General features: G+C 34.4%; 1 protein-coding gene across 22 annotated transcripts in view; it reads left to right on the forward strand.

Moving 5' to 3' along the window:
* Nucleotides 1-18,969, forward strand: part of MAP2 (microtubule associated protein 2) — a 303,981-nt gene that overhangs the window by 135,598 nt on the left and 149,414 nt on the right. For all 22 annotated transcript variants that reach the window (XM_055290436.2, XM_055290437.2, XM_055290439.2 and 19 more), the window contains exon 3: nt 14,476-14,543. The gene's annotated coding sequence lies outside the window, so the exon portion shown is untranslated. The remainder of the gene's footprint in view (nt 1-14,475; nt 14,544-18,969) is intronic.

The following is an 18,969-nucleotide window of genomic DNA, read 5'->3' on the forward strand; positions in this document are numbered from 1 at the left end:
ATACATTATAGATTGAATTATATCTGTATTTCCTTAACTATTTCCATCCACGATTTATAGCTTCTTTAAAATGTCAGTCATAGGTATATCCTTATCCAAAGTTTTTTTCTTTTTCTCACATTTGTCATACAATTTTGTGATCTTTCTCTCTAAGGCCGTTAGCTCTTTGTTAACTAACCTAAGTTCCTAAGAAAGTCCAACAAGAAGTCACAAATTCATCCTCTCTAGTACAAAACGTCTGTCCTGTGTGGGCACCATTTCCCAATGAAATATTAACTCTTAAGACAAAGGTCACAATGTAGGATTGTTTTCTCTTGTTTTTGCTCATCGGGTCTCTTAATCAAAAATGCTACCTTTGAATTTCTTGTCCGACTGCACAGATGTTTAAGAAGAAATTTTTCTAAGCAAAGATTTTTTAATATAAGTAGCCAAGCATTCAATCTAGGGAAGAATGCAACCAGCCAGTCAATAATGATGAAATACTTTTTTGTCTGTTTTTCATTCTCCCTCACTCAGCGACTGCTGACTATGCACCTTCAGGCCAAAGGCCTATTGAGAGTGACATTCATTCTTTCCAAGATAATCCTCATGATAGGATGCACTTAATTTATCCTGTTGATGAAACTGAACTGAACTTATTTGCATATCATCAATACACGTAAGTCCTGAGTGGAGGACCAACCATCCTAATTAATATATCCCCTGTCACGGACTTGCTGTATCTAGCAAATTCTGGAATAATGCTGATTGCAGGTGGCTGGTGAATATTGACGCTGTTCAGGATTTATAAGGCTGTATTGGAAGGCACGTGAAACTAAAATCTTCCTTGGAACAATGTCCCTGTTTAAAACTACTCTCATTCAGACCCAGCTGGGCATTTAGCAATGCCAGCCATTGAGTAAGATCTTTCAAGTGCCTCAGCCTGCTTCACCTGTCAGACTGGCTCTATGTTTTATAAATGAAACTCTATTTGTTTCCAAAGCTCTTGATCCTCTAACTCTTCTCTATCCATGTTGCATATTCTTGCTTCTCCTTCTGATTTGAGTGTCTTAACTCTCCTAACACACATCATCAGTTTTCATTTAATTCTTTTTTCAAGTGATATACAAATAGTGCTGAGTCAGTCTTGGCATTTCTGTGCTGTTTTATCATCTTCACAACCCCCGTTTGTTTTTTCGTGGTTTTTTTTTTGTTGTTCTTCTTCAGCTTTTTTCTGTTGTAAAATAAGTTTCTTTTTCATCACACTTGGCTTCTAATTCATGACTGTCAGTTTCTCCAGGATTCCTTTTGTGCATTTCTTAACACAAGCCTCACATTCCCTTCTCTCATCAGCCATCAATCAATCATACATTTTGTTAAACAGCTTCAAAATAAAATAAGAAATTATAAGAAAATTAGAAGCATCCCCTTGCCACTAGAAAAATCTGTTGTTGAGGCATCACCTGCTTTTTTCTAATATGTCATCTATATGCTTATAAGCATTACAGTAGAAAGTATGTATAAACTGGACTTTTAATTCTCTTTTCTTTATTTTTTTAGCTTCACTGGGTTAAAAATAAATAAATACCATGCTGCAGCCCTACATACAATGATCTCAGTGACAATATACCTTCCTCCCCACCAGCGACTTCTTCTTCCATTTTTTTAGATCAATGTCCACAACACAAATTAACATTATTTATTGTACACCAATGTAAAAGGAGCCTACCAGATATTAGAGAAAGTTGTGTAAAACGCATCGAGTTTGCCCCTAACTAACATAAAACCAAGGACCTATATAGATGAAAGTTTATTCAAATGATTCTGTAACTATTTTCCTTGACTATGTTCCCCATTACTTTGGAGTAAAATGGAGGAGAAAGAGTTGAAAGGGGAAGGCAAAACAAAGATAATGGAAAAGTAAAAAAAAATGCAAAACACAGGAGTGTGGTAGCTCAAGAAAAAAGTCAGTGGTCCTGGGGGTGTGGAAATTTCTCTTCTAAACAGATCTGTTGGCCCAGATTCTTACAATAGCTATTTTTGCATTCCATTTGAAATAAAAAAGTAGATAGACCATGTCTAGAAAAAAAAATTGAGTTCCGTTTTACAGAATATTAAATAAAACACTGACTTCTTCAATTATATGTTTGCTATTAGTAGCAAAGGAAAAAAAGCCACAAAACTATGGAAAATGAAACGAGTATAAATATAACATAACATGAACTCTTTCTCGCCAACTTAATGATACTGTTGAGAAGGAATATACATATATAGGCATTGCTTATGTTTAATATTTCCTTTTGATTTAAAAGCCAGTATATCTTTTACCTAAAATCCTTTGCAGCTGAGAAATCTGATGATAGAATGAGCCATGAAGTTTTAGTAGAAATAGAAACAGTACACCCACTCTTCATCTAAGTTCCTGTTTCTTTTCACACTAGGGATTTGATATTCATCATCTTTATTCTTTGGTTCCAATCAATAGGAGAATTTGGAACTTTCATGCACATGTAGATGTACTATTGAATACATTCTAAATATTCAAAGTGTGTTGTAGTTCTGTTTTATTAAAATATCTATAAATAAATACCTGCATAGATAATTAATTCTCTCTTCTCATCTCTATTGTAACCTTGGTACAAGGACTAGAGGAAGAGGAGAGACTAAGAAATTACATATGTAATTCCTGGTGGCCATCACCCTAGGGTACACTGTCCCCTAAACAGTCAAGAGAATAAGTTTGGATTTCATAAATTTTGGGGATGTGGATTTCAGTTATTCACAAAATAAATATATGCATTTTCAGAAATCATTCCACTTACGATATTGTATTTATTAAACCATCAAAGTAGACATCTTATTATTTGAACTGGAAATATTAGACACTGAAAATAAAAGCTATAGGATCATGCAGAATTTAAGCTTCTTCAGAATAATTTGGTCATATTAAGGTTAAAGATTACCAAATGTAAATGGATTGGCACTAGCTGACCTCTTAAATTCTGCTGGCTCTCCAATTCAGTGAAGTTGCTAAAGACCGAAGGAACAAGAGAGGTTTAAAATATTGAGATATATTAATCTTCAGTGCTTAGAAAGCAGTCAACAAAATAGCTCCTTTTAGTAGTTTTCAAAAACCAATCAGGTATTTAGATCTACTGTCATGAAATGTAGCATTTGATTTTGTAGCATTTGATTTGATTTCAGTCTTTCATGAAATTGTAATGGCCCCACTTGTGGAGAATTTGATTAAATGAATGTTAATTTCCTGCTTTCAAGAAGATCAGCCAAGAAATTAATGACTCCAGAAGATGGTTCTGCTTGACTAGTTGACTACTAAATAAAAATTTTATTTAGTAAAAAATCTTCCGCACTAATTCTCTTAATTTTCCTTCATGGTTTGCCCATTTGTCTTGCAAATATTGTTTGCCTATAGGGTAGTTGTATCTCCAGTGAATACGGTTAGTCTTAACATTTAGGTTATAAGTAAGATAAAAATAAATTTACTAGTTATAACTAAGGATTCACAAGTAGATAAGAAAAACTGCTAGAATAATTTTTGTAGAAATAAAAAAATAAGTAAATACTTTTTAAAACTTGAAGTAAAGGAAGAGGGGTTACTCAAACTCCCTATAAATGTGCCAAAGATGAAAAATCTAAAATTTGTATATTCAAATAGCTAACCAAGACCCAAAATAAATGAAACACTTGCACTACATGTTTTATCTCATGATTTCTGAAACTTTTAGCCCTAAGACTTTAAGGAAGGTAATTTATGCTTCTTATATGAGCTTTAATGTTTTAATTTCAGTGTTCATGCAGCATGAATGAATATTTATTGTGCACCAGTTATATACTAGGTATTTGGGATATATTCATGAACAAAACAGGCAGAGTCTTGCCTTCATGAAGATTACAAGTGAATGGGGAAAGACAATAAAGGATAAACATAACAAGTAAATTAATTATATGGCACATTAGAAGATGATAGCAAAATGGAGTAAGGGTGATTGGGAGTAGGAATTACAGATTGCAATATTGAATAGGATGGTCAGGTGAAGCCTGCTTGAGAAGGCAATATCTGAGGGAAAACTTCATGGAAAGAATAGAATTGTCTGAAATAAAAAAGTGTCCACACACCAAAATTTAACTATTAAAAATGTGTTAACTTTTTTAATGGACATGGATTACATAACATGATATGGTGTTTTCTCATGTAACGTTTAAGATTCACCATGATGTTTGATGATTTCTAATTTGATAGAATAAAATAATGGTAGTGATTTTGTTAAGATATGTACTTCACTATTATCATCTGTACTTCTAAGATAGGAGTTAATTTCAACAAGATGTTTCAAAACAAACATAATAAGCCCAAATTGTCAAAGAGCAAAGTTCTTTAAAAACACATGAGCATATATTGCACTCATATATTCTATATCCTCTGCCAAGATTAAACCAGATAGATAGTAATTAAAATTATGATGTTTTCCTCACCTCCAGGAATGTTTGTGTTTGTACATATACATTATTTAAATATGAACTGATGGAATCTGAAATAATTCTGACAGTAAAAATCCATATTTTTAATCTTATCTCTTTTATGCACAGCCTACTTACATAACAAGTAGTCTGTCTAAACTCCCTCTCCTGGAAAAATAGAAAATTCTTAATTCTGTGTTTAATTTATCTCTTCTCTTTCTGCTATCTTGTAAGTGTAAATGGAAAATTCTTAGTTCTATGTTTATCTCTTCCTCTTCTGATACCTTCTAAGTGTTAGGCTGAATTACAAACTAATTAGCTGAGAAGTCCAGGGATTGAATTTCTGCTCCACCACTTAACAACTGTGTTCCCCTGGGCACTTGACTAAACCTAATTAGGCCTATTTCCTCAACTGTAAAATAGAGGCACATGACTCTCAGAATTGTTGAATAAAATAATGTACTCAAAAAGACTGGCACTTTCTAGGTTCTTAATCATTTTATCAGAATCATGTCATGTACTTTTCAAATTCGCAAATATTAGAATAAATAACTGAACGTAAACTACTGAAAAATGGACCAAGCCCGTATCTAATAACAGGCATTATGGTATAATGATGGTTTTTGTTTTTTGTTTTGTATGTTGGCGATTCTGAGAAAGGAAAGAGCTTTATGACATTATGTGCTTGTGGGAATTTTGGAAGCCATTATGAAAAAGGCAGAATTTTAAATGAACCAAAAAGGAAATATAAGATTTGGGTTGGAAGAGAAGAAATCAATGATTCCTGAAATAAACTTACGATTATGGTAGGCCTCAATGTGTAAGGGATTTTTGTGAAAAGGATGATACAGGAAGCATCTTAGCTGTCCATTCTTTTGTCATAATAGTGTAGTTCTGTAAGGGCTGCTTCACATAAATACTTTCACTTGTTGCCATATTCCTAAAATACACATTTTACTTCCATTTTTCATTTCATGTGCTTTTACTTTACAGTTGCCATTTATTTACTAAAAGCCAATGTAAAACATACTCTCCCTACTAAGGAGAATGTGCCCTTACAATTTGTTTATTTAATATACACGTAATCATATAGTCTCTATTTACATAGCCATAGTTACGTGGTATGTGCGCAAAATATATGCTTATACAAGAACCCTTTTGCATAATATTCACTGTAGATCCTAAAACTTATTAATGAAGAACTTCTAAAACAATGGCACCGTAATATTTATTACAATTTTTATTATGAAGGTACATTACATTAATAGAGTGCACTCTACCCCATGTCACTGCCACTCAGGTCAAGAAGACATTGTACATCTTCCAAGTTAATACAGTCTCTCATACTACTTTCTACAGAGGTAAACACTATTCTGATATCTTTCTCTGAATATTAGTTTTATCTGCTCTGGAAGTTCATATATTATTCCATATATTTAGTTTAGTATTTACTTTCACTAGATATTGCCAAACAGTTTTCCAAAGTGGTTGTATTAGTTTAAGCTCTCACCAGCAATGTATGAGAGTCTTAGTTGTTCAACTATTATAGTTTTCTTTTCAACCTCTTGAGAGCTTTTAATTCCCAACATAGTTCTTAAACTGTAATGAGATTATGACTTTATGAATTGAAGTAGCAATTATTTTTCATAATTATAGTTCATGTGACATTGTTTTTAAAAAGAAGCTTGGTTTATTTTACTTTGGTAAAAGTATGTGAGAAGACTAGAACTTTGAGAATAGTTATTTCATAAGCTTAGGTGGTAATGTCATATGAAATCTAAATATGGCATTTAAGCTAGCCATTTTATTAAATTGCAGTCAGACTTTGAATGCTGACAATAAGAATAACCTGTCTTTCTTTCTGTCTCTCCATTTATACCATCCCATTGGCTTTACCTTGATAAGTGAAATAAAAGCACTGATGGAATAAAGAAAAATGAGAATTTATTACTTTTAGAATTGTGCAAAATTTGTCAGTGAAATATGAATATCTCTGAGGTTCAAGATGGTGCATAATCCAAAAATAATTTGAAATGTATTATGTACATACATTTGGATAAGAATATAAGTGATTTTAAAAAAATCATCATACTAAGATTCTAAATGAAATAGTCAAGTTAAACCCTGATCATCATGACTCAGAAGTATTAAAGCCTGATTCAAGAGCAATTGGAAAGTGATTTCCAGTTATTTTGTCTTACTCTTCACCCTACTTGGTTGGAATAAATTCATCCTTCCCATTGCAATACAACTCTAATTAAAATCACAGTGAATATGTCAAAGATGACCACATGCAATGCATATCTCAATACGCTCTTTGCTTTTTATAAATATACTTTATTTTGTAATTTGCTTTTCATCCAGATTCAGTGGAGATACTGAATATTTTGTTTAACTATTTCTTACTGGGTTTTATGTATGAGACATGTTTAAAATACATATGGAGTAAGGCAGATAGTATAGGACTTTGGGCTTGGATAATATCAATATTATTTTCAAATTTTAAGTAAGTTAATAGCCCAGAGCTCAGTGGCATAGAATACCTAGTAAACTTAAATGAAATATCAAATAGACAACAAGCTAACAAATGTAGTCCACTTTTTAATCATAACAAAACTTGTGGCAGGAGTCAAGTGATTCAAGGATTCTACTTTTTCAGGAGAAATTTTGTCCCTCAGTAATAAATTTGTCCATTGTTTGCCGTCAGAATTATTTGCATGAGTTTCTCAACATATGGATGTTTTTATAACTAGTAATTCAGCTTCATTGATGGTGTATAGTTAATAATTTTCATAGTTTTCTATGAAAAACAAAAGACAGCCATGAGAGTGATTTACATATATTTATCCTTTAGATGCTTAGTGATTGTCTTTTAACTCCTGACCAGTTGTTCTTTATCACATAAATCAGGAATCCACTAGAGCACGTCTTTCATTTATGATACCACGTTAAAGAATGTAAAAGAAATTTGTCCATGTAAAAGAAATTTTTAAAAATGGAGATCTACAGATCTGCAGTTGAATTTGTTAAAGAATTCAAGAAACATTTCTAGAAGATTTTCAGATTCCCACATGAATCAGTGTCTCATGGCCTCAAAAAAATCAATAGCTCTTGGAGCCATGCTTCTAACAATTTGTAATAATCTGGAAGGTGCCATGGATTGAATTATAAACTTGTCATATTTTACTTAGTGGCCATGGAATTCAAAGACTTGCTGCCTAGAGACTGGGACCTTTTTATTACTTTTTTCTTTCTTTCGTTCTTTTTTCTTTTCTTTTTTTTTTTTTGAGAAAGAGTCTCACTCTATTGCCCAGGCTGGAGTGCAGTGGTGCGATCTCAGCTCACCGTAACCTCCACCTCCTGGATTCAAGCAATTCTCCTGCCCCAGCCTCCTGAGTAGCTGGGATTACAAGTGCGAGCTACCACACCCAGCTAATTTTTGTATTTTTAGTAGAGATGGGGTTTCACCTTGGCCAGGCTGGTCTCAAACTCCTGACCTCAGGTGATCCACCCACCTCGGCCTCCCAAAGTGCTAGGATTACAGGCGTGAGCCACTGTGCCCAGCCCCTTATTACTTTATTTTTTACTGAGTTATTGAGATATAATTCACGTGGCATGAAATTCACTCTTGTATACAATTCAGCAATTCAGTGGTTTTTAATATATTCAGAGTTATGCACCCATAACCATTACTTAATTTCAGAACATTTTCATTACCCCAAAAAGAAGCCCCTACCCATTAGTAGTCACTCTCCATTACCCCCTGCCCCCAGCCTCTGGCAGCCATTAATATACTTTCCATTTTTATGGATTTGACTATCCTAGGTATTTCATATAAATGGAATTATAAAATATATGGCCTTTTGTAACCACCTTCTTTCACTGAGTATAATGGTTTTTATGTTCATTTGTGTTGTGACATATCAGCACGTCAATTTTTTATTGCCAAACAATATTCTATGAATATATCACATTTTAAAAAAGTTTTATTATTAATATTTTTGACTGACAAATCATAATTGTATACATTTATGGGGTACCATGTGATGTTTATTTGTTTTTTTGTACAGTACAATGTTATTGCCTATGATTCTCATGGTACATTAGATCTCTAGACTTGCTCATTCTACATCATGCTATTTGGTATCCTCTAACCTACATCTCATTCTCCGCCACCGCCAAACTGTCCCCCAGCCCTGTCACTGGTAACAACAGTTTTGTTCACTCTCTGTATACTTGAATTATTATTATTATTGTTATTTATATCTCACAAATAAGTGAGATCATGCAATGTTTTTCTTTCTGTGTCTGACGTATACTACACTTAGCATAATGTCCTCCGGGCTAATCTACATTGTGGCAAATGGCAAGATCCTGTTCTTTTTTAGAGCTGCATAATATAGATACACACACACACATACACACACAAACACACACAGACACAGAGGTTATGGTTTCTTTATCCATTCATCCATCTATAGACACTTAGGTTGTTTCCATATCTTGGCTATTGTGAATAATGCTGCAATAAACATGGGAGTCATTTTGTACAACTCACACTACCCAATCCCGCATCCATGTATAGCTTCTCTAGGTATTAGGTTGAACCATAGGAAATTGGCATTTTGTAGGTAAAAAGTAATATAATTTTATCATTTTGTAGATTTATGACTAATGTGCTGATTAGTCTTTTTTTTTTTTTTGCCTTTTTTGACCACAATATATTTTTGTGTGGACCAATTTTGTTGGAAGAGAAAATGCCATCTACAGTAAATAAGGCAAAACAGTGTTCAGTGATTTTGGATATCATGATAATTTGTAAAATACTTACACATCTGCCTATATGATTTAGAACAACAAACTCAAGAATACTAGGGGAAAGCATAAGTATTATTTCTATTATAAATTTTTGAAAGTACAAATTTTAGTAAGTGTAGTCATATCTCTACAAAGGTCATTCCAAAATATTTTAGCCATGAGGCAGCATTAATTCGTCGAATTTTATTTTAAAAATCTAAAAATTATAATTTAGCACATTTTAATACCAAGAGAAGGCATGATTTATCAAACAAACTCTTTCTGAGCATTTAAAAGCTGATAGCCCCAGGCTAGGTACTTTGCAGAATTCAAAGAGAGTAGGAGACAAGTCTCTATTTAAAATAAATTTACATCCTATAATAGAAATTACAAAACATATTGATTACAAAATATATGGCAAGGAAAGCTGGGCGGGGTGGCTCATGCATGTAATCCCAGCACTTTGGGAGGCCGAGGCGGGCGGATCACGAAGTCATAAGATCGAGACCATCCTGGCTAACACGGTGAAACCCGTCTCTACTAAAAATACAAAAAATTAGCCGGGTGTGGTGGCAGGTGCCTGTAGTCCCAGCTGCTCAGGAGGCTGAGGCAGGAGAATGGTGTGAACCCGGGAGGTGGAGCTTGCAGTGAGCCGAGATCGAGCCCCTGCACTCCAACCTGGGCAACAGTGAGACTCCGACTCAAAAACAAAAAACAAAAAACAAAAAAAAGCATATATATGTGGCAAGGAGTCACTTACAAATAAAAGGCAATATTTTTAAGAAAGACTGAATATACAGAATAGGGAAGACAATATGGAATACAAAAACTTCTCGTGTTTAGACATTCCAATTCATCCACTAGTGTGATTTTTCATATTCAGTCATTTAAAAAATATTTTTGAGTGCCAGTACATTCCAGGCACTGTTTTAGGTGCTTTGGATACCAGTGTCCCAAACATGTAAAAATGACTGCCCTCGTGGAACTAGCAGGGTGAAGTTAGAAATAAATAAGAAAAGTTTATGTTATGATAAGTGCTATGGAAAAAAGTAAAATGCAGCAGGGGATGAAAAGCCGTGGAAAGGGCATGGTTGCAACTTTCATTATGGTAGTTAGGAAAGCCCTGGTTGGAAGATGATCTATGAACAAAGGCTTTAAGGATGTAAGGAAGATGCCTCCATTATTCATTCCTGGAGAGTTTAGGTAGTGATACACAAATACACAGACCAATATATTTAGGGAATGAAATCAAAGTTATTTCAGAAGAGGCACAGGGGTGAATTAACTAAATTTGGGAGTATAGCTAAATCAGATTCTTAAAGATCAGGCATCTACAATGAAGCAGATATGACAGAGGGGTGGAGTCATAGTATCTCATCAAAGTGAGAAAAGGAAGGGTGAAGTTAGGTTTCTGTTTATTTATTTATTTATTATTTTGAGAGACGGAGTCTTGCTCTGTCGCCCAGGCTGGAGTGCAGTGGTGCGATCCTGGCTCACTGCAACCTCTGCCTCTTGGGTTCAAGAGATTCTCCTGCCTCAGCTTCCCAAGTAGCTGGGACTACAGGCATGCACCACCAAACCCAGCTAATTTTTGTATTTTTTTTTTTTAGTAGAGATGGGGTTTCACTATGTGTTGGCCAGGCTGGTCTCAAACTCCTGACCTCAGGTGATCTACCCACCTCAGCCTCCCAAAGTGCTGAGATTACAGGCATGAACCGCCATGCCTGGCCTTCTGTTAACTAATTTATTAAATGAAGTGTCTTGAAAAGGAAATCCTGTTTCCCTCTTTTTTTCCATTCCCAGAACCTGTAAAGAGTCTGAAAAATACGTATGTGTGCCATCACAGTTGATTAAATGAATGGATGAATGGTGGTAATCCAAGGTCTAAAATACTGTCAGACAGAAGAAGGGTAAGGCAAGCACCAGTTTAGGCTTTTGGGCATAAATATGAAAACTCTAAAAATTAACAGAAGTATCTCAATTGTCGGTTGTCTTGTATTCTTAGAATATGACATACCTAAGGGCAGTAATTATGTTTCACATATGGTACTTACTCCATGTTCGAAACAAATGGGAAAAAAAGAAAAGAAAAAGAGTATACCAACTCATTCTCATGTACTGAACTAGGTACCCCTAAATATTAAATGACCTCCAGAGAGTATTAAATGTTTTTGGAAGCTGTGCTATATTTTTAGACTGACCAGGATGCTGATATGTGCTTTCATGATAGAATATGATTCATGTTCCAAGACATTAGTCTTAGGCATCATTTTTTATGTTCTTAAGTGAACAGAAGACAATACATTAAAATAAAACATTCACTTGGAAAAATCACCTTATTATCCAAAATCACTGAAGAAAAATAGACATTTAACAGGGAGATTACATTTAAAGGGGCATTTTTTTTTGCGGGTCAGGGGAAGAATTCTAACCAGTATGTAGGATTCACTGAAACCTGAAATTTCTTGTGATTATTACCTGTGGTAGTCATACATTTTAAAAATGTGATTTATTCATTTTATAGCTACATACTGGGGAAAGAGGATGATGATGGTGGCAGCAACTGTCTTTTAGACATCAAAAAAAGCAGTATGACCCTATCTATAGATGAGTTAATCCAAAAGCATTGAATCATATGAACTGAATATGGAAAGAACAGTTTGGAAAGAAAATAAAAACAGTAAAATATGAAGGTCAAAATTCTAGCCACATTTACAGAGTAGTTTAGAAAGATTTTAAGAAATTTTGCGCCCTCCAGTGGTTGTTTCGGAATGAATTATTATCATTATTACTATAATTTTTAATTTTACCTGGGCTCTCCATTTTCCAGCTTCTTTGTTTTTGGTAACCCAGGAAAGTTTACCTTGTCTATACCTAGAAGGTGCCTTGGGAGACCGACTCAATTTGATTACCCAGTTTTATGCTTGCAGAAAGAATGAGGCCAGCAATGCTAAGAGTGCCTAGTATATGATCATGAAGTTCAGGCTCAACAAGATAGGTTCACAAAAGGGCAATCATGCTTGATTTATCTGATTGCCAGACTGGAAATGAAAGAAAAGCAGTGACATAATTACCCCAGATTCCTCAGACCTCAAATACAATCCAGCACAGATATTTGCAAAAGTCTTTAGAATGATTGCAATGCATTTTAAAGAGGGACATCACTACTGTAGCAAATATAAGGTTTAAAAAATCAAAGACAAAGGATGTTTCTGGAATCTGTATTGCTTGCAAACAGAACAAAAGAGAGCAGAGAAAGAAAGTCACTTGGTGAGAGAAGAAAAGCAAAGGACTGAATCAGGAAACGCTGCGGGTGCCTGGGTTTTGTGACCTTGGTCATATTCTTTGGGCCTTAGCTTTCTCACCTATGAAACAAAGGATGTGGACTAGGCTAAATGGTTTCCATGAAGCCAGTATTTGGACAGAGGCAAGGGGTAGCAGAATTGATCTCATACAAAAGAACTGTAGTTTGAATATTTATGAAAGCGAAATTAGTTAGTGATTAAAAAATGGGGCAGAAAGGTGGCTCAAGGAGAATGCAAATTTATCTTAATTCAAAATACAGTATTAAACTGATGGAGGCGATTCTTTCAAGAAGGAAAAAGAAAAAGAAGCCTATCATCTGTCTCTCAATTTCCTTCCCTGTAGTCTCGTTCTGTCTTCTCTGTCATCATATTTTTTTTCTCTTGACTTTCTGTTTCCAGTAACCATGGTGATGCTTCTTCCCAGCAACCTTCTTCACAGCTGGCCTTTTTGGTTCTCATCGAATTTTGCTCCATTCACTGGTTCAGGTTGCTAACAATGCTGTAAAAATTAATTTATTTATTGACATTTTTCTCCTTCCCTTTTCCCCAGGAAATAAATGCAGGGAATTATTCCACACTTAACCTCCCTACGCAAGGGCACTGTAAAACAGGGATATTCAACTGCTAATTTCAGTTGCTAACATGGAGGGGATACAGATTATGTCAAAGATTGAATTCTCTGCCTGGGCCCTCAGGGACTGAAAAGCCCCAGGACCAAGTTGGTTGCCACCTCCTTTTGCTTTTGTATGTAAATGGAATAAATAGATTGCCCCCAGAAATCACATAACGGCCCTGGTTTTCTAATTCTCTTTGTTTTTTTTTTTTCTTTTTCTCTTGTAAGGAAAACATGGCCAAGTGCATAATTATAACTGTTAAAAGGGTATTGAATTTTCTGTAGGAACATATACATAAATATATGCATTTCTTTAATGAACATATTTATTTTGGAATATAAATAAGCAATATGCGATAGTTAAAAATATTGTAATTATCTGCCAATGACAAAACATCAACAAATCTCTGATGTCCTTAATGCAGATAATAAAAATTCCCATAAACTAGTATTTAGTCATGTCCAGTTTGTGTAGCTTAACTTGTTTGTAATCCTATATGCCTGAAAACGGTTTCTCTATTTAAGCGGTGTGTGTGTGTGCGTGCGTGTGTGTGTATGTGTGTGTGTGTCTGGCATTAACACAAAGGAGACCAGATGATGACATTCATAGGCTGATAGACTCGACTCCTGGGGACACACTTGGATGGAGGCAATTAAAATGCCTGTCAGGCATTTGGTACCAGAAGCCCCTATGGCAAACCGCTAAATCGTAAGTGAGGGCTGCATCCTATTGTCAGTGAATGATGGCGGAGCTGAGTGGTTTGTCATCATTCTCGAAAATTCTGAGGCTAGTGAGCTCTCTCCCTCTCTCCCACTCGCCTTATTTTCCTGTTCGCCACTGCGGGGACTTCTAATTTGCAGCTTCCCTTTCCCCAGCACACACAGACACGAGCTGGTGGCTTGCAGACTGCGTCTGTCTGGAGCTAGAGAGCCAGAGAGCCAGCCTGTGGGGATAATGCTTCCGGAGAAGGATTCTGCAGCAGTTCTCAAAGGCTAGACTTGAGTGGTATTGCTGCATATGCGCTGGTAATGGTTCGGGGCTTTTAATTTTATTTCGTTTCATTTTCAATTCGTTTTTCATAGGATGTGCTTTATGTAATCTCAGAGTAAAGATCTTTTAAAATTCGTTATTGAGCTTCCTAAATATTCAAGTACTGCATTTTTTTGTGCTACAGACCTCCAGGCATAGATTTATTATTTGAGTATAAAGAATGCATTTGCTTACTGGTGAGTTATAATTTTTGATATTTAGTTAACAAATCCATATATATATATTTTTTTTCTTTTGTTTTGTTTCGGTAGATTCTTCAGCTTGTTGTCTCTAACCGGGGAAGCATTGATTGGGAGCTACTCATTCAGAAAATTAAAAGGTACCACATGTTTTGTTTGGATGTTTTAATGAGGGAAATTCAGGGGAGAATTGGAATGTTTTTATTTAGATTAATTTATCTATGATTGATCTTTTATCCTTAAGCTGATCATTGTCTATTGCATATACCATTTTCTATGCAGATAATTCTATTATCTAACGTTGTTTTGATTAGAAGATGACTAAAGAATTGTGTCTTTTGCCTATGTTGCAAGTTATTAACAAATATCAACATGTTTGGCTTATTTGGAGATTTTATCATTGTAATGGTTTTTTTTAAGTTCAAAATTCTCCATCTAAATGAAAATTCATTAATTTGAATTTAAGAGAAATATGCTAAGTAATGATTTTATCTGAACAAATCCTGCTAAGTGATTTATTAAAATGGTTAAATGAAATGCCTTGCCCTTCCCAGGTAGAATGGGTGCTAGAGACGAAAGCCCAGGAATGACTCAGTATTGTTGGCTTTACAAATAAAATATTGTAACTTCTTTATTGACATTTCAGTCTTTAGCAATGGATATATTTAAAGGCCGAGGTTGTTAGTTCTTAAAAGAAGTTATTTTACATTTGCTTTATTTGGAATTGACAGCATAAGAAAGTAATCCTTCATCTTGCCATGAATGCACTTGAATCCATTTGATCCTGGGCCTCATGCCTTACGTGAAAAACATCAATTTTGAAATTCAGCCTCAGGATATATATTGATTTGAGATGGCAATTATGGATATTACCTTTTCTTTAAGACTGTCTTTAATACCTATTAATATCAATAAAACCTGTATTTGTAATTTGCCTTTAAAAAATGGAAGACATTTTCTGCCCTGCTGAGAAGAAGATCAGTAATACCTTTTAAGCCTTTCCTTGGGATCTATGTATAATATTTCCTCTCAAGACGGTCAGTCCAAAGCATTTTACACAATAAGTTTAGTTTTTAAAAAATATGCCTGAAAATAGTGTCCAACTACTGACCCTGAAATATTATAAGTATGTGAGTGTACACCTATGAGTGTGAATATTTGTAGCAGGTGAAGGAGAGTAATACATTGTCCTTTGTTAATATCTGCAATATATAATCATGAGAACTTTAATTTATTCATTCCACAAGCACTTCTTAAGAGCCTTGCTGCTGTGGGTAATTATTGTGAGAGAGAGAGGGAAGGGGTAGATGACACTGTCCTCAGCCTTCTAGAGTGTAGGCAGCATCACATAAAGATTTTTGAGCAGGAGAATGAATTCATTAAAATAAATCAGTGTGTTCTAAGAAAGGAAATTGCATTATTTCAGATATTGAACAAAAGCTAATGCTAGTCTTGAGACACATGAAATTATATTGCACTTCTTCTTCAGAAATTACTCAGTGGAATCGTGTATGAAATCCCCCAAACAGCACTATTTCGCCTAGATATTGTAAAACTCTTGAGACCATTCTCTCTTTTTAGATTTCACTCAAAGTAAGTAAAAATATTTATGTTTGGTGGAAAAAAAAATCTATTTGGTATTTTCCCATCTAATTAAATCCAGAGAGCATATATTTCACATGAACATCTATTTCCTAATCTTCAGACTCGTTCAGCAACTCATTATATTAATTTTGAACTTTAGGATATGTGTATGAATTGGAAAAGGGTGAAATTATTTAACTGCTAAAAAATGACTCCAATGCATTGTCAATAGGAACTAATAAGTTCTGTTATGATTTGTCTGGATATTGGAGAAGGGGCATATGATCTCACCAACAGGCCTCTGGCATCTAAATTTTGGAGGACCAGTTAAAAATTCATCTAGCGGTATGCTGACAAAATGCATATAATAAAAAATGAGTTATTAAAATAGTAGGTTGGGTAGTTAAAGCAGAACAGAATTTGACTACTAGAGTCAAATTCTGGGACCTATATCATGGTTTTTCTAGTCAATATTGTGATGAGTTAATTCCTTTACTGATTTCACTCATTTTTTTTTTTCACTTATATTTTTAACATATAATATATAGTGCCTGGGTCACAGTAGAAATTCAATAAATATTTATTTAATTATTTCATGAATAAATGAATTTGTCAGCATTTTCCCCCATTAGTTTTTTGTTCTTGACTTTCTTAAAATTATACACTGTGAAACAGACATCTGGTCATTTTTTTTTAGTTACCCAAAATATTCATTACATGTTTCTAATAAATAATAATTAGATCATTACACTGGATATAAAAGTGACAAACCATGTATAGAAATTTCTTTAGGCTGTACGGAAAAGGATTTTTCTGGTTTTAGATTAAAACGGAAAGAATTCTTGAAATGTCCCCTTTCACTTTCATCAGCTGGGGGAAATATGCCAAACTGCAGCCTGAGCTTTGCTTATGGACACTTCCTAAATACTACTCCCAGGCTTGACATTGTTTATTGCTTTTCATGTCTTTGGCCAAGATTTTGCTGCAGCAAAGGGGAGGAGGCCTTTCCCCCCACCCCCCTCTCTATAAATGTAATATGAGAAATGATGTCATACTTACCAGTCCATAATGAGCAACAAAGCATTTAAGGATAGAGAGATAGATGATAGATAGATAGATAGATAGATAGATAGATAGATAGATAGATAGAATATTTTCTATATATTTAAGGAATCTATCAAGAAACTTCTAGAATCACATGGCTTTAGAGAATGCTATTCTTTCTTGCTGTCATTTATTTTCATTATTAAAAGTATAATTTTTTGTTATTAACGATGTGACTGACAATATCGTAAGTCCTTAACATATATTATCTCCTTTAGCTCTCCGTATAATCCTGGGAGATAAGTATGGTCTCCATTTTACAGATAAATGAATTGAGACTACAGTTGGGCAAACCCAAGTCTGGCCTCAAAAGTCCTTCATATTAAACACTACATTTTACCACATTTTTTTCTAGCAGATTTTTGGTTCCTAGTCATTGTCTTGATGTTCCATGCAATAAGGTTAAAACAGTATACTTGCAATTATCTTGATTTATCTGCAAGTATAAATCAAGATATATCTATCTATCTATCTATCTATCTATCTATCTATCTATCTATCTATCTATCATCTATCTATCTTATCTATTTATCTATGGTAGAAGTGAATATGTGCTCAAATACTTAACTAATATTCAAGCTCTATTGTATTTTAATTTTTATATTTAACTTGAAGGACTTTATTCTTCAAGGATGAATGCCAAAGATAAATTAGGAAGTTTTAAAATAAATGTATTCATAAAGCATTTTCCATGTCATTATAGTGAAATGTTATTTTGAACTGCATAATCTATATAAGAAAATTAGAGAATCCAAGTGCTAAATAGCATAACTGATGTTATAACTTGCAAGGTTTGGGTTTTTTTTTCTTTTTAAAGTGAAATAATGGCAGAAGAATGTTCAAGTGGCCAAAATAAATAAACAAGCAGGCAACAGGGCCATGGGCAGAGTAAAAATACCAATTCAACCTCAAGGACAACTAACTCGGAAAAATCACTGAAGATACTAACAATTACACAAATATGTATTAAGATTCTCTACTTGCAAAGGAGTATTTACAGGAGAACACTTCCGGAGCTGAGTTGGAGTCAGCAAAATAAGATGAGGAAGTAGTACCAAGGCTCACTGGTACCATAAGAAAGACATAAATAATTTTTTTTTTCAGATTTTATTTTAGATTCAGGGAGTACATGAAGGTTTGTTACCTGGGTATGTTGTATAATGCTGAGGTTCGGGGTATGGATGATCCTGTCACCCAGGTACTGAGCATAGTACTCAATAGTTCATTTTCAACTCCTCCTTCCTTCCCTCTGCACTTCAGTGGTCCCCAGTGTCTATTGTTGCCATCTTTATGTCCACAAGTACCCAGTGTTTAGCTCCCACTTACAAGTGAGAATATGTGGTACTTGGTTTTCTGTTCCTGCATTAATTTGCTTAAGATAATGGTTCCAGCTGTATCCATGTTGCTGCAAAGGACATGATTTCATTCTTTTTATGGCTGTGTAGTATTCCATGGTGTATATGTAACATATTATGGATAATTTATTAAGGGACTTCATTACAGGGCATGAATTCTAATCATTGGAATGGGACTCAACAGGAAATACTTTATAGAGCATGAGTTTTTTGAGGCAGAACTTGGGGATGAATAGAAGTATTCAAGGGGGACACAACGTATGGAGGAGCTCCAGAAAGAACAAACATTAGCAAAGGAATCAAAGGAAGTGAACATGCTGGGAAAGCACAGACTGATCTCATTCATATTCTAGAGTATAGAGGAGAAAAACAGGACTCTTAGAGGATAAAGTTGTATCATATGAAATGGCTAATTTTCATCTTTTTTGAATTATAAAATTAGAAAATTTTATTCAGTTCAATTTAATACATTGGAAGATGGCTTTGAATGCCAGTTGAGGAGGTTTGTTTCTTATTCAGTGGG

This window comes from Symphalangus syndactylus, chromosome 8 (assembly GCF_028878055.3).
Source record: "Symphalangus syndactylus isolate Jambi chromosome 8, NHGRI_mSymSyn1-v2.1_pri, whole genome shotgun sequence".
NCBI lineage: Eukaryota > Metazoa > Chordata > Mammalia > Primates > Hylobatidae > Symphalangus > Symphalangus syndactylus.